Source organism: Acinonyx jubatus, chromosome A3 (genome assembly GCF_027475565.1).
Source record: "Acinonyx jubatus isolate Ajub_Pintada_27869175 chromosome A3, VMU_Ajub_asm_v1.0, whole genome shotgun sequence".
Classification (NCBI taxonomy): Eukaryota; Metazoa; Chordata; class Mammalia; order Carnivora; family Felidae; genus Acinonyx; species Acinonyx jubatus.
Genome location: NC_069388.1, coordinates 155,165 through 176,910, shown reverse-complemented (window position 1 = coordinate 176,910; position 21,746 = coordinate 155,165). Strand labels below are relative to the sequence as shown.

General features: G+C 43.2%; 1 long non-coding RNA gene across 2 annotated transcripts in view; it reads left to right on the top strand.

Annotated features, from left to right (window-relative positions):
• The first annotated feature begins 7,217 nt into the window (after nucleotides 1-7,217).
• LOC113595704 (uncharacterized) overlaps nucleotides 7,218-21,746 on the top strand; it is a 48,190-nt gene continuing 33,661 nt past the window's right edge. The window contains exons 1-2 of one of the 2 annotated variants that reach the window (XR_008288988.1): nucleotides 7,218-11,985; nucleotides 20,227-20,383. This is a non-coding gene — a long non-coding RNA (uncharacterized LOC113595704). The remainder of the gene's footprint in view (nucleotides 11,986-20,226; nucleotides 20,384-21,746) is intronic. The other variant, XR_008288989.1, reaches the window with a different exon arrangement.

The window sequence follows — 21,746 nt, the reverse complement described above, 5'->3', positions numbered from 1 at the left end:
ATGTTGAATACCTGTATTTATCCCCAAAGTCCTTTTTATAAATCTCCTTGAAGAAGAAACACGTTTTGTGAGAGAATAAGAACTATTATAAATGGCAAAATCTCAGAAATAGACATCGTTAAAGATCTGATGAGAGTTCATTGCGATGCAATTGACAAAGAAATTCGGTTATTTCTGTGACACACAACATCTCAAATTATCAGAATATTAAGTGATCACCTTATATCAAAACATTAAAATTTTAGGAATTGCATATACGCGGGCAGTTACAGCACTTACCCCTGCAATACAATCTATAAGGTTTACCATCGTATGACAGAGCTTTTCCAAGTAACTTAACATCCCAAATAAAAGGGCCTAATTGGTCAAGAAGACTTCATTTACCATTTAAATCCTGAGAGATTTGTTAAAACCCCAGCAGTCATAAGTGCATCCTAAATAGGATTACAGATCATTACAAATCTTACAATTTTATATATTCAACCAAAGTGGCAATAAAATATCCCAAAGGTGAATGTACAGCATTATATACTTGTTATCAAAACCTAGCTCCTTTAACATTCAGAAGTTTTAACTAACTAATCAAAGACCTGATACAGATGAGACCTAAAACGTTGATTTTCCCAGAGGATAAACCTTTGTTTGCATTGTCTTATCAAGAGCAGATCAACAGTTCAAGAAAACTTTGTCATTTGAGCAGAGAGAAAAGCAGGATTTCATACTAGTGTACTTTTAAAATTCCATTCATCTCAACCTTCTATAACATTCTTTTGCTTCTAAATTTTGTCCCAAAGCCATTTCTTTCCAAATAACCAGTCTCATTTAGGACAAAATTACTTTCTTCTACCCTCAACGAAACTGTATTTCCATTCCTTATATCTTTCTTATATATCTCCTATTTTCCTACATACAGAGTTGCTTTCTTTATTTTCATCAGTCTTAAGTACATTTAGCAGAATTTTAACTCTTAGGAAACTTTAGTCTCCAAGTGAGGACTTAGTAACCAAGTGAGAGATGTTTATATCAGAATTTTGTTAGATGGTAAGTTCATGAACAAATTAAGTACAAAGCATGTTTTCCAATAGGTCCGAATAGCCTTAATTTCTCAGCAATAGGAAGTTAAAAACACAAACCTATGTTCAATAATCAAAGCTTTAGCATTGGAAAGTTTCAGGTTACCAAGGACCTTGAAAGTTATCTTAACAATTACCCATGAAAACTTTGAGACAGACAAAATTAACTATCATTAACAAATTGCAACAGAGATAACATGAGCTTATTTGACCTTTGCCAATAACTTTAAAGACAGGTCCAATAAACTTAAATTAGTTTAAACATCGAATATGTTTCACCTGCATCCACCTAAAACCAATCGATTTTTCCCCATTGTCAATTTTCACTTGGGGCACCAGTGGAGGTATCTGAAATGGGTGGTCCAAGGAGGGTGCACTTTGTTCCTTGACTTGGAGGGTGGGAGGAGGAACCAATGGTGCCTGAGACACCGAGGATGGTATAGGGTCACACCCAAGTTGGTGCAGAAACATGAGGGGGAGGGGGAGGTAGAAGCAGCAACTGCTTGGGAATATTCCTTAAAGTCCCTGTCCCGAGGTAGGCTCCAATTATAGCTGTTAACCTGGGAAATGAGGGAGGATCTCTCACATCTATTAAGCAGAGGAACAGGGAGAGAGAGAGTCAGTGTCCCCTTTTAGTCTGGTTCTATCTCAGCTAGACCGATAAGTTCCCCTTCTCGAGGTTCCTCCTGATATTCGTTGGGTTTTGGGACTTTCCCTGGTTGGGACACTTATTCTTTCTAATGTCCTTTCCCCTTGCAGTAGGTTCATTGGCCCCTTGCTAAGGAGGTTCTGGGCCTCCCCCCTTGCTGCTGGACATATTTATGGCCTTCTCAGTCCCCTGCTGTGATCCCCTTGAGAGCATCTTGATATCAGCGGATGTAGACCGGCATCTGGAGAATGCCTGCGCCTGGCCAAGGGCACAATCTGGCTGCGGGGCCTTGTGGGGGAGGGTTCTCTGGCCTGGAAGGGGAGAAGATATGGGTGGCTGCTGAGGCAGCCCCCTGGCTGTGGTGGCCACAGCAGTGGCAGCAGTGGCAGCAGCGAGTCTGCTGGGGGAGGAGTTTCAAGCTCAGGGGAGGGGGAAGGGAACATAAAGAGCCATGAAGAGGGGGACATTAGGGGAGCGGTCTGTTGCCTCTTTGGCTCCCTGGGTGAGTCTCTGGATAACGCAGCTAAAACCTTTGCCTGGCTCTCCTTGCTCCATCCTGACCCCACAATGCTCCCATGAGGCAGAGTCACAAATACAGAGGGACAGGGGCGCCCCTTCCAATGAGGAGACCAGCCAGATGCCTGCCTGGATATGTCCTGAAGGAACCCAGGTGATGCTCAGCCCCACAAGTCCCAGCCCCGCGACACACGATCAGAAACCATTCTGATATCACCACAGACTGAGTGCCATGCATCATGGAATTGCAGACAGGCCCCCTCAGCCTCCATGGGCCCCTGGGGACCTCAAGGGTGCCTGTCTGTGGAGCCACAGAATCGAACTCGGCAGGCAAGCTAGACCAAATTGTACACTCACATTCACATACACACCAGAGGTTATTATATTCCCTACCATAGAATCCCCACCTGTGAGACTTCCGAAGTCTCGGGGAGTGATAAAATGCCCCTTCCACTCTTGCGAGTGGGCCTGACTAGATTGGGCCCCAGCCTTACCTGTTCCGACATTGGGTCCAGGTCCTCACCTGCCATGTCTCCTTGAGTCCGGCAGGAACGGCAGAGTGGGGCCAGCCCTAGGGGACAGAGAAGGAGACTGCTGAAATTCAGGCAGGGTGCGCACTCTCCCTTGTGATCCCTCATTCCGTCAGTGCCTCACTGTTCTCCCAAACCGGTGGCAACAATGGGCCAGCACAGTTGGGTTTCCTGGTCAGGGAACCAAATTTGTTACGGAACCAGGCTGGAACGCTGGCGGAAAAACCAAGAGTCACTCAGAGATCTTGGTGGATTGGAGATTTATTTAACACTGGCAGGCTCAGAGGAGACCGCGTTCTCCAAAGATCTGAGTCCCGAATGCGAGCAGGAAGGGTAATTTATAGTTATCAGCCTCCATATATTTGTGTGTGTGTGTGTGGGGGGGGGGGTGGTTGTGGAATGTGCAGCAAACAAAGGAAGGAGAACCCGGAGGAGGGGTCTCTAAGCTAGAGACCAGAGTTTGTTTTAGTCCAATCAGCCATCTTTAGTGTACTTTCTCCACTTCTCCAACAGAGCTAGTTATGTGCAAGATGATAGTGCATTGCTATTCTTACATCTACTGCTGATCTCTGGATTCTGGATTGTAAGTGAGCAGTTTAAAACACCACCGCCTTCTCTTACATGAAAAGAGAAACCTATGTCTTCACCCAGCCTTCCTCTGATAGTGAAGACATGGCAATTATTATTTGAAGGCACAATTATCTACCTCTGAGTCTGATGGAAATTATTTCACCCATCTTCATCCCTAAAGCACTTTTCATTGAAAATATTACCCATATAGAGGCAGGAAATTCATAACAGATGTGTAGCTCCCTCTAGGTATGCATTCTGACCTTGTCACATTTGTGTCATCAAACACATTACTGACAACGTGAAAAATAAGCTCTCAACATCAAGATGGTGACATTAGAGAATATGGTATAAAAGGAATTCCATATGTTCTCAATTAGAAATAATTTTTAATGGTGAAGGAGAAACTTAAAGTATTGTCAAATTTTATTGACATATAGTGGACACACCATGTTGTATTAGTTTCAGGCATATATCACAGTGATTCCGTGTGTATACATTATGCTCTCCATATACCTAGACAAGTGTAGCTATCATGCGAAAGCATGCAACACTTTCCTACAGGATTGACTATATTCCATAGTCTGTACCTTGTATCCCAATGACGTATTCATTCCGTAGCTGGAAGCCTGTATCTCTTTCTCAGGGGTGTCAATTTTTTATTCAACCCAAGTATTTTTGTGGAAACACCACTGCCTGTGGTTCATTCAGCATGTGTCAATTTGCAGTCTGTATTTCTGGGAATGCTGCTTAAAGCATTACAAGTTATATCGTTATATCAATAAATTCAGTTTCATTCATCATTCAGTAAAAAGGAGAAGGAAAAGACTTCTTTGTGTCCCAGGCCCTGTCACTAAGACCCTTCCCAATCTGGAGGACAGACTTAACTGGACCAGGCTTAACAGGCACCCTCAGTACCTCCAGCTGAGCGGCCATGGCCTTGAGCATTGCAGGAATTCCCAAGGCAGCCCCCAGAGGGCGTGCACACACCACGCCCAGGGAGAGGCTGGTCCTCTGCAGGTGCAGTGATGGTCTGAGAAGGCACCCATTAGGCTTTTCTGATCCAGGGTGCTTCAGAGCTGGAAAGGCTTCCTTGCTTCTGAGGACCTAGTGTCTCTGAGTATGGGCAAAGAGCCAGAGCTGGGTTTCCAGCAGGCTCCGCCCCAGGGCCTGGGGGAGACTCTGGAGACTTCACAGCCACATGATGTCTCTGCAGTGGTGGGGCTAAGTACTGAGGTGGGGTGCTGGGCAGCATCCAGGAAGCGCTGGATGGTCAGTGAGCGGCACAGTCCCTTGCATTTCTGGGATGTTCTGTGGTTTGTTTCTCATTTCCCCTGCCGGTATGTGAACAAGATGTATTTCACTCAAGATCTGTGGATTCACGGGATCCCGCGATGCCACATCAGAGAGGCTGGGGTTGGTTTGTTCCATGTTCAGGCTTGTTTTTGAGGACAAACCCTGTCACAAATTTGGAGGAACAGGAGCCGCATTCAGTCGGGAAGTGAAGACACCAAATGTTGACTCTCGGGACCTTCTAGAAGAATCAGCTGGGACCCACTCTCCGAGTCCTGCCAGAACCAGAGCCAGAGGTAAAAACACAATGTGCCCTCCACATCATACATGCTTTTATTAATTTTCAGTGGTATTTTTTTCCCAAAAATGTTGTAGTCGTTGAAAACAACTGAAAACCTGACAGGTACCTTGTGTCAGGCACTTCCCGTTATTTGAATGTTCAATATTATTCCTGCAACAGAATTTGTTACAGCTATCCTTTCTTGTCTTTGTTGGAAGAAATCTCATCAGTAATATCTTAAAAACATACTCGTTACCTTATCTCCTTTTCAGTTGAGAATTGGTATGTTTTCTAATTTCTCATGGACTCATGAAAAACTGGAATACTTTTAAATTGATTGCAGTTTTTACTAAAAGCTGATTCATGGCATCCCTCTGAGACTGCTGCTTGTCAAAGAACTTACCAAGACCACTTCTCAGTGTGGGCAAGATTGTCCTAAGCAAACACTGTGAATCAATTTTAGAAGAAAAAGCCTGATGATACTTTGTCTTTATGAAAATTGATGCTTAGATCCCCTGTCTGATACACTTCCGCTTTTTTCTATTTTTCTTTTTTTGTCCATTTTCTCATTCAGAGATTCGTAGACCTGCTTCAGTTTTACATTCACCACCCACTTTATGCTGGTGGACTATTTTTTGAATATGTTGTTGGATTCTGTTTGCTAAATCTTGGTTGAGGACATTTGCATCTGTGTGCATGAACGATATGGACCTGTAGTTTTGTTTTTTCATGGTGTCTTTATCTGGTTTTGGTATCAGGGTAATGCTGGTCTCATAGAATTAATTTGGGTATTTTCCTTCCTGTTCCGTTTTCTGGAACAGTTTGACAAATATAGGCACCAACTTTTCATCAGATGTTTGATAGAATGTGCTTGTGAAGTCGTCCGGTCCTGGACTGTTGTCTGTTAGGTGATTTTTGATTACTGAGTCTGTCTCCTTGCTAGTAAACCATCTGTTCAAATCATTCTGCTTCAGTTTTGGTAGGTTACATGTTTCTAGGAATTGATCCATATAATCCAGTTTGTCCAACTTGTTGGCATATAGTTTCTCATAATATTTTGTTACAATGGTTTGTATTTCTGTGGTGTTGGTTGTTCTACTCTGTCATTGTTGTTTATATGCGTCATTTGTGTTTTGTGATTAGTCTGGCTAGGGCTTATCAATTTTATTGTTCTTTTCATGGAAGCAGCTCCTAATTTCATTTCCTTGTTCTACTGTAGTTTCAATTTCTATATCGTTTATTTCTCTTCTGCTTTTAATTATTTTCTTCATTCTGCTGTTTGGGGGTTTTGTTTGTTGTCCTTTGTCTGGCTTTTATAGCTATAAGGTTATGGAGTTTACTTCAGGGTTTTTTTTTTTTTTCTTTCCTGAGGCAGACCTGTATTGCTATACGCTTCCCTGTTAGCACCAGTTTTCCTGCTTTACAAAAGTTTGGATTGTTGTGTTTTCATTTTCAATTGTTTCCATGTCGTTTTGGATTTCTTCTTTGATTTCTTGGTTGACCCATTGATTGTTTAGGAGCATGTTATTTAACTTCCATGTTTTTGTGCCTTTTCCAGATTGTTTTCTTGTTGTAGACTTCTACTTTCATAGCATTGTGGTCTGAAAAGACACATGGTATGATGTCGATCGGTTTGATTTTGTTTTGGCTTGTTTTATGACCTAATATTTTATCAAGTGTGGGGAAAGTTCCATGTGCACCTGAAAAGAAAAGAATGTTTATTGTGCTATTTTAGGATGGAATGTCCTAAATATATCAGTTTTAGGATGGGATGTCCTGATCTGCTCTGTCATTCAAAATCACTACTTCCTTGTTGATTTCCTGATGGAATGCTCTCTCCACTGATGTCATTGGGGTGTTAAAATGCCCTACTATGATTGTATGACTATGAATTCTTTACTTTAGTTTTTGACTGTTTTGTGTATTTGGATGCTCTCAGGTTGAGCACATATATGTTTACAATTGTTCTATCTTTTTGTTGGATTGTACCTTTATTATTATAGTGTCTTTCTTTGTCTCTTGTTACAGTTTTATTTTTAAATCTATTTTGTCTGATATAGGTATGGCCACTGCAGTTTTCTTTTGATACTTTAGTTCTATAATTAGTCTCCTGTAGGTAGAAGATAGATGGGTCCTATATTTTTATTCATTCTATCACCCAGTGCCTTTTACTATGAAGAGGGAGAGCACAGGCATGGGATGGTGGGGTGAGGGGAATGGGGGAGAGAGAGAGAGAGAGAGAGAGAGAGAGAGAGAAAGGAGATGAGAATATATCTTAAGCAAGTTCCATGCTCAGTGCAGAGCCCAATTGGGGCTCAATCCCATGATCCTGGGATCATGGCCTGAGCCAAAATCAAGAGTCGAAATCTCAAGCGATTGAGCCATCCAGATGCCCCTGTCTGTCACCCAGTGCCTTTGACTTGAGCATTTATTCTGTTTCCATTCAAAGTAATTGATAGACATGTACTTGTCCTTTTATTACTTGATGTTTCTGAATCTTTCTGATCCTTTCTTCTCTTTCTCTTTTTTATGGTTTTCTGGGTTTCTTTAGTAGCACAGTTGAAATTGCTTGTCTTTATATTCTGCATATGTATTAGTGGTGTTTGATTTGTGGTTATTATTAGGTTTGTACCTAGCCACTTCTGCATATAGAAGTCTATATTAAGCTGATAGTTGTTTAAGTTTGAACCAGTTCTTTACTCCTCTCCTCCCCGTGTTGTAGATATGTAGTGTTCATATGTCAAAACCTTTCATATTGTGAATACTTTGACTGGTGTTTTACAGATATACTCATTTTTATTGCTTTTGCGTTTCACCCTTTAATACTGTCAATTTAGGTATTTCTTTTCCACTTAAAGAGTCCCCTTTAACATTTCTTGCAGGGGTGGTTTGTTGGTTGTGAACTCGCTTAGTATTTATTTGGGAACCTCTTGATCTCTCCTTCTATCTGAATGATAGTGTGCTGGATAGACTCTCTTTGGCTGCAGATGTTTTACATTCAGCACCTTCACCATACCATGCTGCTTACTTACGGTTTCAAAGTTTCTTCTGAAAAACATCCAGTGATAATCTTATGGGGTATCCCTTGTAGGTAACTGTCATCTTTTGTTTTCCTGCTGTTAAAATTTTTCTTTATCATGACATTTTGTGTTTTAATTACTATATGACTTGGTGTGGATCTGCTTCTGTTGAATATATTGGGGGTTCTTTGTGCGTCCTGCTTCTGGATCTATTTCCTTCCCCGCATTAGGGAAGTTTTCATCTATTTTGTCTTCAAATAAAATTTCTGGTTCTATTTCTCAAGTTCTGAGAATGACAGATAGGACAGGAAAGACCTGTTGAAGGTTCTCTGATGAGTCACTGGATTTGCATGCGTGGAGGATAGATTTGGGACTCAAATGAACAAACTACTTTTAACTTCAAAGAACTAGAAAAAAACAACAGTCTACGTCCAATGTTCTCAGAAGGGAGACAGTAATACATATGGGAGTGGAAACCAATGAAATTGAGACCATGAAATCAATAGAAAATATGAAGAGGACCAACAGTGGGTTTTCTGAAGAGTGAAACAAAATTGACAAGACTGTACATAGACTATGCTAAGACAGAGAGAGGACCCAAATCAAAAGAATTGTAAATGAAAGAGAAGACATTACATCTGATACCACAGAAACATAAAGGAGACAAAGAGGCGACTATGGCCAAATTAGAGGCCAGCAAACCGACTACCTAGAAGAAATGAATAGGCTCTTAGAAACACGCAACCTACCAAGACTGTATCAGGAAGAAATAGAAGGTTTGCACAGACCCATTAAAGGAAGACTGTACCAGTACAAGAAGATAACCAATGCAAGTAAATTGAATCAGTAATTGAAATTCTCTCAGGGGAAAAAAGCCCAGGACCAGGTGGATTCACTGGTGAATTTGACCAAACGTTTGTAGAAGAAACTAACAGCAGTTCTCTCACTGATTCAAAAGGAATGAACACCACCAAACTCATTTCATGAGACTGGAATTACCCTGGTAGGAAGCCAGAAAAGGATACTACCTGAACAGAAAACTATAGGCCAGTATCCCCGTGATGAATATAGATGAAAAATTCCCAATAATGTACAGGCAAACCAAATTCAGCATCACATGAAAAGGATCATTGACCGTGATGAAGGGTTTTTTCCCTGTAAAGGAAGGATGTTTCAGAAATGCAAATCAATAAATGTGTCCCCTCACATAATTGAATGAAATAAAAATGAACCAGAAACAAGACTCTTAACTATAAATAGCAAATGGAGGGTTACTAGAAGGGAGGTGGGCAGGGGGATGGGTTAAATGGGTGATGGGCTAAGGAGGGCGCTAGTAGTGAGGAACACTGGGTGTTGTATGTAAGTGATGGATGACTACATTCTATTCCTGAAACTAATATTACACTGTATGTTAACCAACTGGCATTTAAATAGAAACTTGAAAAAATAAATACTAAAGAAATACATAAATAAATTTAAACTAAACTAAATAAATACATTTCAAAAATTAAACAGAAAACTCATGGGACGATGTCAATAGACACAGAAAAATGTTCTGAGAAAATTTGGTATCCATTTGTGCTAAAAAAAAAAAACTCTTAAAAAATTCAGTGTAGAAGGAACATATCTCAACATAAGAAAGGCCATGTATGTGAAGCCCACAGCTAACATCATGCTCAATAATGAAATTGTGAAAGATTTTCCTCTAAGATCAGGCACAAGACAAGGATGCCATAGGTATGTGAAAGGGGTTGGGTGATGCAGGCTTCTGGTTATGGAATGAATAAATCACAGATAGAAGATATAGTATAGGGAGCATAGAGAATGGTACCGGAATAGTGATGCATGGTGACAGATGATAGCTACACCTGGGTTAGCAGAATGTATACACTTGTCCAATCACTATGTTGTTCATCTGAAACTAATGTAACATAGTGTGTCAGCTATTCCCAAATAAAATGATTGTTTTAAATAAGGTAAAGGAATGAAATAAAAAGTTTAATGTAAAAGAATCTGTTAATATCTAATCAAGAAATGCAGTAAAGTTGCAAAATAGAAAGTCACCATATCAAATACTGTAGCATTCCTATACACTAACCAAATAATCTAAAAAGAAGTAGAGAAAAAACCCCATTTACAACAGCATCAAAAACAATAAAATATATAGGAATAAATTTAGCCAAGGAAGCGAAAGATCTTTCTACAGAAAACTATAAAACCTGTGTGGAGAAATGGATGATATTCAGTTTGGGTGAAAGAAATGGGAGAACACACAAGTCAGTAAAAAGCCATCCCATGTCCATCTTTTGGAGGAATTAATATGGATACAATGTCCATACTACCCAAAGCCATCTAGAGATTCAGTGCAATCTCTATCAAAACTCCAATGCAATTTTTATGCAATTAGAAAAACATATCCTAAAATGGATTTGGAACCACAAAAAGACCCCAAGTAGCCAATGCAAGAAAGAACAAAACAGGAGGCATCACACTTCTTGACTTCAAGCTGCATTCTAACACAAAGAAATCAGTTATGTCACTGGCATAAGCACACACACAAGACAATGGAACAGAAATTGAGAGCCCAAACTAAACCCATGCATGCACAGTCAACTACTATTTGACAAGGGAGTCAAGAATACACAGTGGAGAAGAGTAGTCTCTTGAATAACTGGTGCTGGGAAAATTGGATATTCACATATATGAGAATAAAGCTTAGCACCTTATGTTACACCACTCCAAGAATTAACTTGAAATGGATTCAAGATGTAAATGAATGATACGAAAACAAAATTCTTTCTCATCATTTCACCTCTTATTATGCCAAGACAGAGCTGTTGAGGTGGTGAAGGGCTGGGTAGAGAGTCGTCCTGGAAATAGAAGCCTGTGTGTGTGGAACAGACTTTCTTTAGTATTCTGGAATTATCCCTCTGATCCTTTAAGACTAGCCACTTCCTTCCCTACATTTGCAGACACGGCTAGTACCATGCATGCTGCCAGCAATGCACTGCTTTGTCTCCTCAAACTCCTAGAAACTCTAGGTGGCACCCAGTAGGAAGGGTGGAGTTTTGTGGCACTGATGCTGCCCTGTTGAAACCAGGGGAAGGGGAAGGAGACAGGTACCATTCCGGCTTCATTGGTGTTCAGCTATGTTAGTGTTGGTGTTGGTGTTGGATTTTTCACCTTTTACCCTAACACATCTCAAAACTTTAATTTCTGTCCTGCAGGTCAACGTGTCTTCCAGAACATTTCCTCCTTTCCCAGAAGTGCCCTCCATGTCACACCCCATGGGCTGCCCTTTATCACCATCCGTGGGCTTTGGGCTACCCCCACCTTCTCCAACCTGGTGGCCTCTGGGACCTCACCCTCCACCTCCACCATCTGGAAAGATGATCTGAACAGTATGAGTTGACTTATAAAACACGTTTTGTCTTTTTACTTGTTGAGTGTTTGGAGAAGATGCAGTGATGGCACCACAGGGCTTTCGGGTCAGCCTGAGTGAGGACGTTGCAATGTTCTTCAAGTTTCTCAGGGCATGCATGAAATGGGCAGTCATTTCCACATAGTGAGCTGGGCAACACGTGTCTCTGATAGAGAAGGAAAGAGGCCTTATACAGGCTGACAGACATAGTACTCCCTAGGATGTAGCTTGTACAGAGACCATGTGCTGGGCTCTCTGAGGGATGAGACACACCCCTGACTTTATTTCTAGCTAGTTGACACCTGAGCTGTTCACAGATGCTTGATTAGTTATAAAAACACCTGAACCAGGGCCCTGTAAACCTTCCTCAAGGGACAGGATCAGATCTCCCTCTTGTCCTCAAGGGTCATCCGAGGCACCAGAAAAACCCTCTGCCCCTGGTAAGGGACTTGAGAGTGTGAAAGAGTTGAATATAATGAAACATGTGGCGGACGGTTTGTTTTTCTTCCACACAGTCTATGAAAGTCAGAATCAGCCTCCATCCACCTCCAGCCTTTATGAGACCCAGGACGTGGTGCAGCTCCCATGGGGAATATCAGTTGTGTCTCTACCAAGGATGCAGAGAAAGACAAGGTAAATTCTGTTGCCCGTTTCAGTTGCAATGCTTTCTGGAAACTTTTATCTGGCCTTGCCTGGTTTTCTATGTCCTCTGGTGTCTTTACTGTTTGATTTGTGTCCTCACAAGCCTCCAGGCTTCTCCAGTTTAAGATCATCATGTTAGCTGGCGCCTCTGGAAGCCACAAGTGAGTGGAGGCTGAGGACCACGTGGGTCTCATTTTTGTGTTTGTGGAAATAACTTGAGGAGGATGACACTTCCCTGCACCCTCAAGTCTTCTGGAGTGTCTGACTCCTTCCACACCTTCTTTACATGGAATTATCTTATTATTTTCATTTTTTCCTATTTCAGTGTAGGCGATGAACTTGTTCCGAATGTCTGCGATGAGCCTCGTGACTGGAAAAGATGAAAACTCTTTCCAACTTTATATTGTGTGCTTTGTGCAGTGCTGAGTGTTCTTAGGTAAATTTCAGAATTCATTATTGATCTTTCTGTGTTGGTAAATTTGCGATAGAGAATTTTTCCAGTTGTTCTCTAGGTGGAAATACTCTGAATTTTCAGAAGCGGCACGTGTACTCGAAAATGTATGTGGAACTGCAGTCGTGAAGAGAGAGAATCAGTGATTACCTGCAGGGCCAGTACCTCACAGAGTTCTTCAGTTGTGTTTATATGTGCAGGTTCTCTTGTGTCCCGGGAGCAGTTGTAACTGGCACTTTGTCTCATGATACCTTATGGGAGTTTTACACCTGAAATCTAGACATGTTTCTGTTCATTCTTTTATGTGGAATTTCTACCTCCCTTTTACAATGAGACAAAATAGCTCTGCAACTCATATTGTATTTAAAAGCTGAATTACCTGTGAATTAAGATAAACATACCTGAGACCAATGAATGTGCACAGGTAACATGTTTCTCAGAAAACACATTTCCAGGCCCCCTGCAGGACTCCAGGAACCCCCATCTCCTCAGAGGTCTCTGTGGCCTTGCACAGAAGTTGTCTTTGTCAGGGAGGGAAGCAGAGTGAGGACAGGCATGGGATGGCAGGTTGAGCTTTGACCCTGGGGTGGCCCTGAATCTCTGTGTGGTGCTGGGGTTTTCTTTCATTCCTTCATGTTCTGTCTGTTCTCAATGTGCAAGTAAAAAGTCTTCAGATCTGGTGGAAGAGGACACCAGAGGGGTCTTGGACATAGATGCCTGCCTCTCTGGAATGCGTTCATTTATTAGACTGGCATTAGTGTCATCAGTCTTCTAGAATAGGACTCCTTGGCTTTCTTCATTTGTAAACATGGGCAGTGATGTGTGGCGACAGTAGTTTCTCCTTGTGGCATCTGGTACCTTCAGGTCATAGGTGGGACCTCGTGGGAGGGTAGAGTTTTCTGGCACTGATGCTCCATTCTACTAGAACCCATGAATGAACAAGGGGCCAGGTGCCGACACCTGCTTCATTGTGTTTCAGCTCCTGTGGGTGTTCTGCTTCTCTGTCATACCAACATACCTGTCACTTCTGTTCTGTAGGTCCCTATGGATGCAAGAGGACCTCCTCCTTTACCAGGTCCACCCTACAGGCCTTTCCCCACAGATCCCCTTTATCACTGTTCATGGGCTCTATGTACCACCTCCAGCTACTTGGTGTCCTCAGGGACAGGACCCACCACCTCCACCTCTACTATTTGTGAGATGACCTGAACAGTATGAGTTGATATGTTCAGCATGTTCAGCTTCTGTGTTGTTGAGTCTCTGAGAAGACGTAGAGATGGCTGCACAGGCTTTGCAATGAAGGGTGCTGCTGGCTGAGGACACTGTTAAGATTCTTCAGCTTTCTCAAGACATACATATGTTGGGGTGTGTCATTTTCCCTTACTGAGCTGGGCTGCAGGTGTCTCTTGTGGAAAAGGAAAGAGTCTCTTCATAGAAAAGCAGGCGTATCAGTTCTGTAGACGTGCCTTGTACAGAGTCCATGTTCCTGGCCCTGTGAGAGATGAGGCACACCCCCCTCAGGGGCTTCAAGTGTCCTAATGCAGAGAGAGTAACATGCATCAAATGGCACGGAGCTTCTGATCTACAATAGTGGAAGCTCCAGTAATGGCTCCTCAAGTACAAGAGACGGAGACATGAATCCCATGGGAATGAATTGGAGGCTGTGCATGAGAAGGGAGAGCTGAGATGGTGCAGAGGGGAGGGTGTTGGACTCAGTGACATGGAGTTGGAGGCCATTTCTGGCAGGGCCCACAACCTGGGCAGGGAGAGTGAGCGCAGCATGAAGTCCACAGAGAGTTGCTGCCTGGGTTCAAGGACAGTTCATGTAGGTATCATCTCTGAAATGTCATTGTGGCCAAAGTGTGGCCAAATTAGTTCATTATCTAAATAAAGACTGTTGTTTCCCTTGGTTTTCTGAAGGTTCTGGATCTGTGTGAAAGAATGCCCTGGAGATTTGTAGTTTAACTTGGCTCTTATGGGATGCTTGTCTGCCTAAGTTTGTGTGCCTCTGTGAGACTAAATGCGATGAAAGGTTGTAGATCAGCTTCCTTGGCCTTCAGCCTGATTCAGACTCTTAGCGGGGAATTCAGGGTTGGCCAGGAAACGCCCCTGCTGGACTCTTGTCACCGCACCCCTGCACCTGTTGTCACCACCCTGCCTGAGGGTTTGCATCTCTGAAACTTCCCTCACAATTTCCTGAGGCGTTGCCTGTGTTCCTGCTATCTCAGCCCTAATGCCAGCTCTCAGTGGGGCCATCTCAGAGCCTCAGCTTTGTAATCTGAGAAGCAGGGGCAATGCTGATCTCTGAGGTCAGTGCGATGAAGAGGTGGTTAAACACACAAGAAATTTGTAAAATGTATGGGATGAGTGGGCATTCACCCTTCTCAGGGTGGAAATGAATGTATCTGCACACAGAAGATCATCAACAGATGTTCATTCAATTTCCTGAAACTGAGGGTATAATGCCTGAGGCTGGGAGATTGGCAATTCCAGTTTCAAAAGATATAACGAGTGTGGAGTTTGGTGAGCTCTTTATAGATTTTGGATACTAGCCCTTTGTCCGATATGTCAGTTGCAAATATCTTTTCCCATTCCGTTGGTTGCCTTTTAGTTTTGTTGGTTGTTTCCTTTGCTGTGCAGAAGCTTTTTATCTTCATAAGGTCCCAGTAATTCATTTTTGCTTTTAATTCCCTTGCCTTTGGGGATGTGTCGAGTAAGAGATTGCTACAGCTGAGGTCAGAGAGGTCTTTTCCTGCTTTCTCCTCTAGGGTTTTGATGGTTTCCTATCTCACATTCAGGTCCTTTATTCATTTTGAATTTATTTTTGTGAATGGTGTGAGAAAGTGGTCTAGTTTCAACCTTCTGCATGTTGCTGTCCAGTTCTCCCAGCACCATTTGTTAAAGAGACTGTCTTTTTTCCATTGGATGAAAAACAAATAACCCAGTGAAGAAATGGGCAGAAAACATGAATAGACACTTCTCTAAAGAAGACATCCGGATGGCCAGCAGGCACATGAGAAGATGTTCAACGTCGCTCCTTATCAGGGAAATACAAATCAAAACCACACTCAGATATCACCTCACGCCAGTCAGAGTGGCCAAAATGAACAAATCAGGAGACTATAGATGCTGGCGAGGATGTGGAGAAACGGGAACCCTCTTGCACTGTTGGTGGGAATGCAAATTGGTGCAGCCGCTCTGGAAAGCAGTGTGGAGGTTCCTCAGAAAATTAAAAATAGACCTACCCTATCACCCAGCAATAGCACTGCTAGGAATTTACCCAAGGGATACAGGAGTACTGATGCATAGGGGCACTTGTACCCCAATGTTGATAGCAGCACTCTCAACAATAGCCAAATTGTGGAAAAAGCCTAAATGTCCATCAACTGATGAATGGATAAAGAAATTGTGGTTTATATACACAATGGAGTACTACGTGGCAATGAGAAAGAATGAAATATGGCCTTTTGTAGCAACGTGGATGGAACTGGAGAGTGTGATGCTAGGTGAAATAAGCCATACAGAGAAAGACAGATACCATATGTTTTCACTCTTATGTGGATCTTGAGAAACTTAACAGAAACCCATGGGGGAGGGGAAGGGAAAAAAAAAAGGGAGGTTAGAGTGGGAGAGAGCCAAAGCATAAGAGTCTGTTAGAAACTGAGAACAAACTGAGGGTTGATGGGGGGGTGGGAGGGAGGGGAGGGTGGGTGATGGGTATTGAGGAGGGCACCTTTTGGGATGAGCACTGGGTGTTGTATGGAAACCAATTTGACAATAAATTTCATATATTGAAAAAAAAAAAGATACAACGAAGACCCCTGTGTGTTTTCTATTAAAATTCAGGTCCTTCTTTACAAAGAAGGAAAAGATAAGTAGGAGAATGTGTACACTCAGGGATCTACCTCTAAGATCTGAAGATAATCGTCTTCCATTACAGGTATACACACAAATGCAGCCACACAAATATGTGCTCATCCAAGGCCACAGATGTATTGTAGAAGACCGAATGCATAGAGGAGAGCAGAAGATCCCTTTGCAATAACTCAAAATCACTTTGACATAGAGGGAAATCAGCTTGAAATTTGAAGAGGACACTGAACCATTACAAACCAGCTGTGGTTATTATATATTTAGGGATGGTGTCTAATCTGCCCCTTGGTCTGAATGCTTTCCCTGCCCACCCCGTCCCCTCCACTTTGTCCTTCCTAATGTCCCCGAATACACTTGTCACAGTTGTGTTTCTGTGTCAGCGTCTGCTTCCAGGAAAGTTGACACTCATTCCCCATCAAGTGTACACTTTGGGTTCCTGTATACGCAGTTAACCAACAGGTAGAATGTATAGTGTTGGTGGAAGAAGACAGATCATTCTTTGGGGTTGTATCGCCTGGAAGGGACCTATAGTTCCATCTGAGGAGTTGGATACATCCTTTAGGGAGCTCTGGTGGTGGTTGTTAATTCTGTACATAGATACTCATGAGCACACGGCGCACGTGCTAGTTGATGGGGTTTGTGCTGATGAGCAGGGCAGGTCTCCAGGAAAGGGTCTATTCTGATGGTGAGGAATGGATTCAGGAGACCAGTAAGGAGGCCCTGCATTAATTCAGCTCTTGTGCCCTTGTGCACCTTACTGGCTGCCCCTAGTAGCACCAATCCAGGTGGCCTCCAAGGGGGCAAACGGCACAATTTTTGTGGCGAGTCACATGATGTCCCATAAAGCTCCCCCTGTTGCCATATTGAGCCATGAAGAAGGCAGAGGTCCATGGTCTGAGATAGGTTCCTTTGACACCACCCAGGAGAGTTGGGTGTAAGCATATGGCTCCTTCTACATTGGCCAATCCAGTCCACTTTGCCCCAGGGACCCTGAACCCTGTGAGCCCCTTTTTCCTCCCAGCTTAGGGAAGCAGCCAGCCCTCCAGCAGCTTTTGGGTCATGGCTGGGCCACCAAGGGTAAATGTCTGGCTGTCCACATGCTGCCAGCATTGCTATAGCAAATGTCAATATGGGCGGCTGCTATACGGGGGATTCTCCTCCATTGTGATCAGGGTCTGGGACAAAACATGACAGGAAAGAGGGAGAGACAGGAGTGCCCTGTGCTCCTGGACAGGGATGCATGCACAGAGCAAATAGCCTGAAGCCTGGGGAGACGTGGAGAAAGAGACAGGTAAGGAGAGAGACACTGGATGAGTGATAGGGGAATTGGGCAAGTAGAGAGTGAAAGGAAGAAACACAGAGATGTGGCTAGAGGGAAACAGAGACAAAGAGGAAGTACAAGGAGGAAAGTAGAGACCTGGTCCAGGTATGTGGACGGGGTGAGATGGGTCAGGGGAGAGGGGATGTATGAAGTGGCTCTGAGTGCGGGGGCAGAGAGGGCTGGTATCATGGGCATCAGAGTTCCGTGACTCCAAGGCTCCAACATCCCTGGGGCCAAGCTTTGCAGAGGCCATTGCATTTGAAAAGATGTGTATCCTCATTTCTCCTGGGATTGTGGGACTCAGCCTCATGTTCTGTCATGGAGAGGGATGGCTTGAGGGAGAGTGTGCTGCTCTTTAGCAGGTAGACGCCAGAGCCTGCCCTATGGGGAGGTGGTCCAGAGCCATCTCCCTCACTTCCCCAGGCCCTGTTGGATTTCTCCCCTCCCCCCACCAGCTGGCCTTCCTCATGTTCTGAACCCAGGCATCAGTCATTGTGTTGCCCCCAGGTCCTGCAGTCTGGACCTGGCAGAGGTGGACTGCTGATACTGATAAAAGAAATATTTGACAATAAGGTCCATATTCTCCCTCTGGAACTAGCTGTGTGCATCAAAATAGTGGGTTGCTATCCTCCGGTCCACAACCAATCTGAGGATTCCAGAAGGTAGGTGAACCCTTTAAAACACCATAGTCTTCTCTTACATCAAATTCAAAGACATTTTCTTGTCCCAGCTTTCTTTTAATTCTGAAGAGATGGCAATTAGTAATTGAAGGCATAATGGTCCTATAGGAAATTGACCTATATGACTGATGGACATTATTTCATCCATCTGTATCCCTAAAGCACATTTCATTGGAAATATTAGCCAAGGATACATACCGTGAATTCATAACAGATGTGTAGCTACCTGTAAGTTGCATTCTGACCTTGTCACATATGTGTCATCAAAGATATTACTAGTGACTTTTCAGATAAGCTCTCAACATCAAGATGGTGATGTTAGAGAATCTGGTATAAATGGAATTTCACAGATTCTAAATTAGGAATGATTTTTCATTTTTAATGTTTCTTTTTTTCTTTTTTTGAGAGAGCCCGAGTTGGGGTGGGGGAAGAGAGCAGGAGACACCGAATCTGAGGCAGGCTCCAGGCTCTGAGCTGTCAGGACAGAGCCTGACGTGGAGCTCAAACTCAGGGACTGCAAGATCATGACCTGAGTGGAAGTAGGACGCTTAACCGACTAAGCCACCCAAGCGCCCCAGAAATGATAGTTTATTGGCAAAGGAGGAGAAATTAAAGATAGTGTAAAGGATGTCTATTTTTATTTATTTATTTATTTTTTAAATTTTTTTCAACGTTTTTTATTTATTTTTGGGACAGAGAGAGACAGAGCATGAACGGGGGAGGGGCAGAGAGAGAGGGAGACACAGAATCGGAAACAGGCTCCAGGCTCCGAGCCATCAGCCCAGAGCCTGACGCGGGGCTCGAACTCACGGACCGCGAGATCGTGACCTGGCTGAAGTCGGACGCTTAACCGACTGCGCCACCCAGGCGCCCCAAGGATGTCTATTTTTAATTGAAATATTGTTCACACATTTGTTGTATTAGTTTTAGGCATACATTGTAGTCATTCCATATGTCTATAAATTATGTTGTACTTAAGCACAAGTGTAGCTATCATGTGAAAGCATGCAACAGTATTATTACAGGATTGACTCCATTCCATTGGCTGTCCCTTGTATCCCTAGGACTCATTCATTCCATAGCTGGACGTCGGTATCTCTCTCTCAAAGGTGTCAACTCTTTATCTAACCTGGGTATTTTGGTGGTAAACACAATTACCTCTTATTCAGCATGTGTAAGTTGGCGGTCTATTTTTCTGTGAACATTGCTTAAAGCATGACAAATGATGTCATTACGTTAATAAATTCGGTTTCATTCTCCACTCACAAGAAAGGAGAAGGAAAAGATTTCTTTGTGTCTCAGGCCCTGTCACTAAGACCCTTCCCAATGTGGAGAACAGGCTTAGTTGCCCAGAGCACCTTCCATCTCTCAGCTGAGCGACCAGGGCCTTCATCATTGCAGGAATTCCCATGGTGGCCAGTAGAGAGAGCTCGAGCCCCACAGACCCGGAGGGGCGGGTTCCTCTGCCTAGGCAGTGATGGCCAGCAGAGGGCGCACCATCGGCTTTTCTGACCCAGGGCACCTGAGAGCAGGAAGGGCTTCTGTTGCTCCCAGAGGACTCAGGGCCTCTGCTGCTGCCTCAGGACAGAGAGCAGAGCTGCGTTTCCAGCGGGCTCTGCCGCCCGCCCCAGGGGAGACCTTGGGAGCTTTGCAGCAACTTGGCATCTCCTGAGTCGCCAGAGAGAAGCTGCCATGTTGTACTGAGTGCTGAGGAGGGGGCACTGGGTGGCTTCCCTGGGCTAGCTGGTTGCTGAGCAGCACAGGCCCTTGCATTTTCTGGGCTGTTCCCGTGTTTCATCCCTCCCCTTCCCGGACAGTATTTGAACAAGACATATTTTACTAAAGGACTCATGGGTTGCTGGGTCCCACGACATCACCTCATAGATGCAGTCGATGGTTTGTTCCAGATTCAGGCTTGTTTCCAGGAAGAAACCCTGACAGAAATTCAGAAGAACGGGAGCTGCATTCAGTTAGGATGTGGATATATGAAATGCTTGTCTCAGGACCTTCTAGAAGAATGAGCTGGGACCCACGTTCCAAGTCCTGCTGGAACCAGAGACTGAGGTAAGGGCACAAACTGTCTCCCACATCATACATGCTTTTTTAAAAAATTTCATGGTTATTTTTCCAAACTAGTGAAGTGATTGAAAACTACAGAAAACCTGGTAGGTAAGTCTCATTAACCTTATGTTATCTTTTAATTTAAACTCCAGTGAGTGAAGACACAGTGTAGTATTAGTTTCAGGTGTACATTATAGAGCAACACTTCCACACGTCACCCGGTGCTCATCCCAGGTGCACTTCTTAATCCCCAGCAGCTGTTTCACCCATTCCCCCACCTCGCTGTGGAAGCCCTCAGTTTGTTTCCTAGTTAACAGTCTGCTTGTTTGTCACTGTCTCCTTTCTCCCTCCCCTCCCCCCTCCCCCCACCTTGTTTTGTTTTATTTCCATGGGTTAGTGAAATCACCTGGTATTTGTCTTTCTCTGACAGGCTTATTTCACCCAGCATAACATTCTCTCGCTCCATCCACCTCGTGACAAATGACAAGATTTCATGTTTTTAGGGCTAAATAATATTACATTCCATATACTACATCTCAATTTATTCATCAGCTGATGGATGCTTGGGCAGTTTCCATAATTTGACTGTTGTAGAAAATGCTGCTGTAAACATCAGGGTGCATGTATCCCTTTGAAGAATTATTTTTGTATTCTTTGGGTAAATACCTCATAGTGAAATTGCTGGATGGTAAGGTAGTTCTATTTCCAGGTTGTTTTTTTTTTTGTTTTGTTTTGTTTTGTTTTGTTGACGGATCTCCATGATGTTTCCCAGAGTGGCGGCACCAGTTTGCATTCCTACCAACAGTGCAAGAGGGTTCCTTTTTCTCCACATCCTTGGCAACACCTGCTGTTTCATCCTTCATTGACTTTAGTCATTCTGACAGATGTGATGTGGTATCTCATTGTACTTTTGAATTGTATTTCCCTGAAGACCAGTATTGTTGAGCATCTTTTCATGTGTCTCTTGGCTATGTGTATGTCTTCCCTGGGAAAATGTCCATTCATGTCTTCTGCCCATTTTTAATCCGATTGCTCATTTTTTGGGTGCTGTATAACTTTATATATTTTGGACACGAACTCTTTATCAGATGTCGTTTGCAAATATCATTCTGTAGGTGTTCTGGTTTTGTTGATTATTTCCTTGGTGACGGAAGCTTTTTATTTTTACGAAGTCCCATTATTTTTGCTTGTGTTTCCCTTACCTCAGGAGATGTATCTACAAAGATGTTTGTACAGCCAATGTCAAATAAGATACTGCCTGTGTTATCCTCTGGGATTTTTATGGTTTCAGGTTTCCCACATAGATCTTTATCCATGTTGGGTTTATTTTTGTGTATGTTGTAAGAAAGTGGTCCGTTTTTGTTTT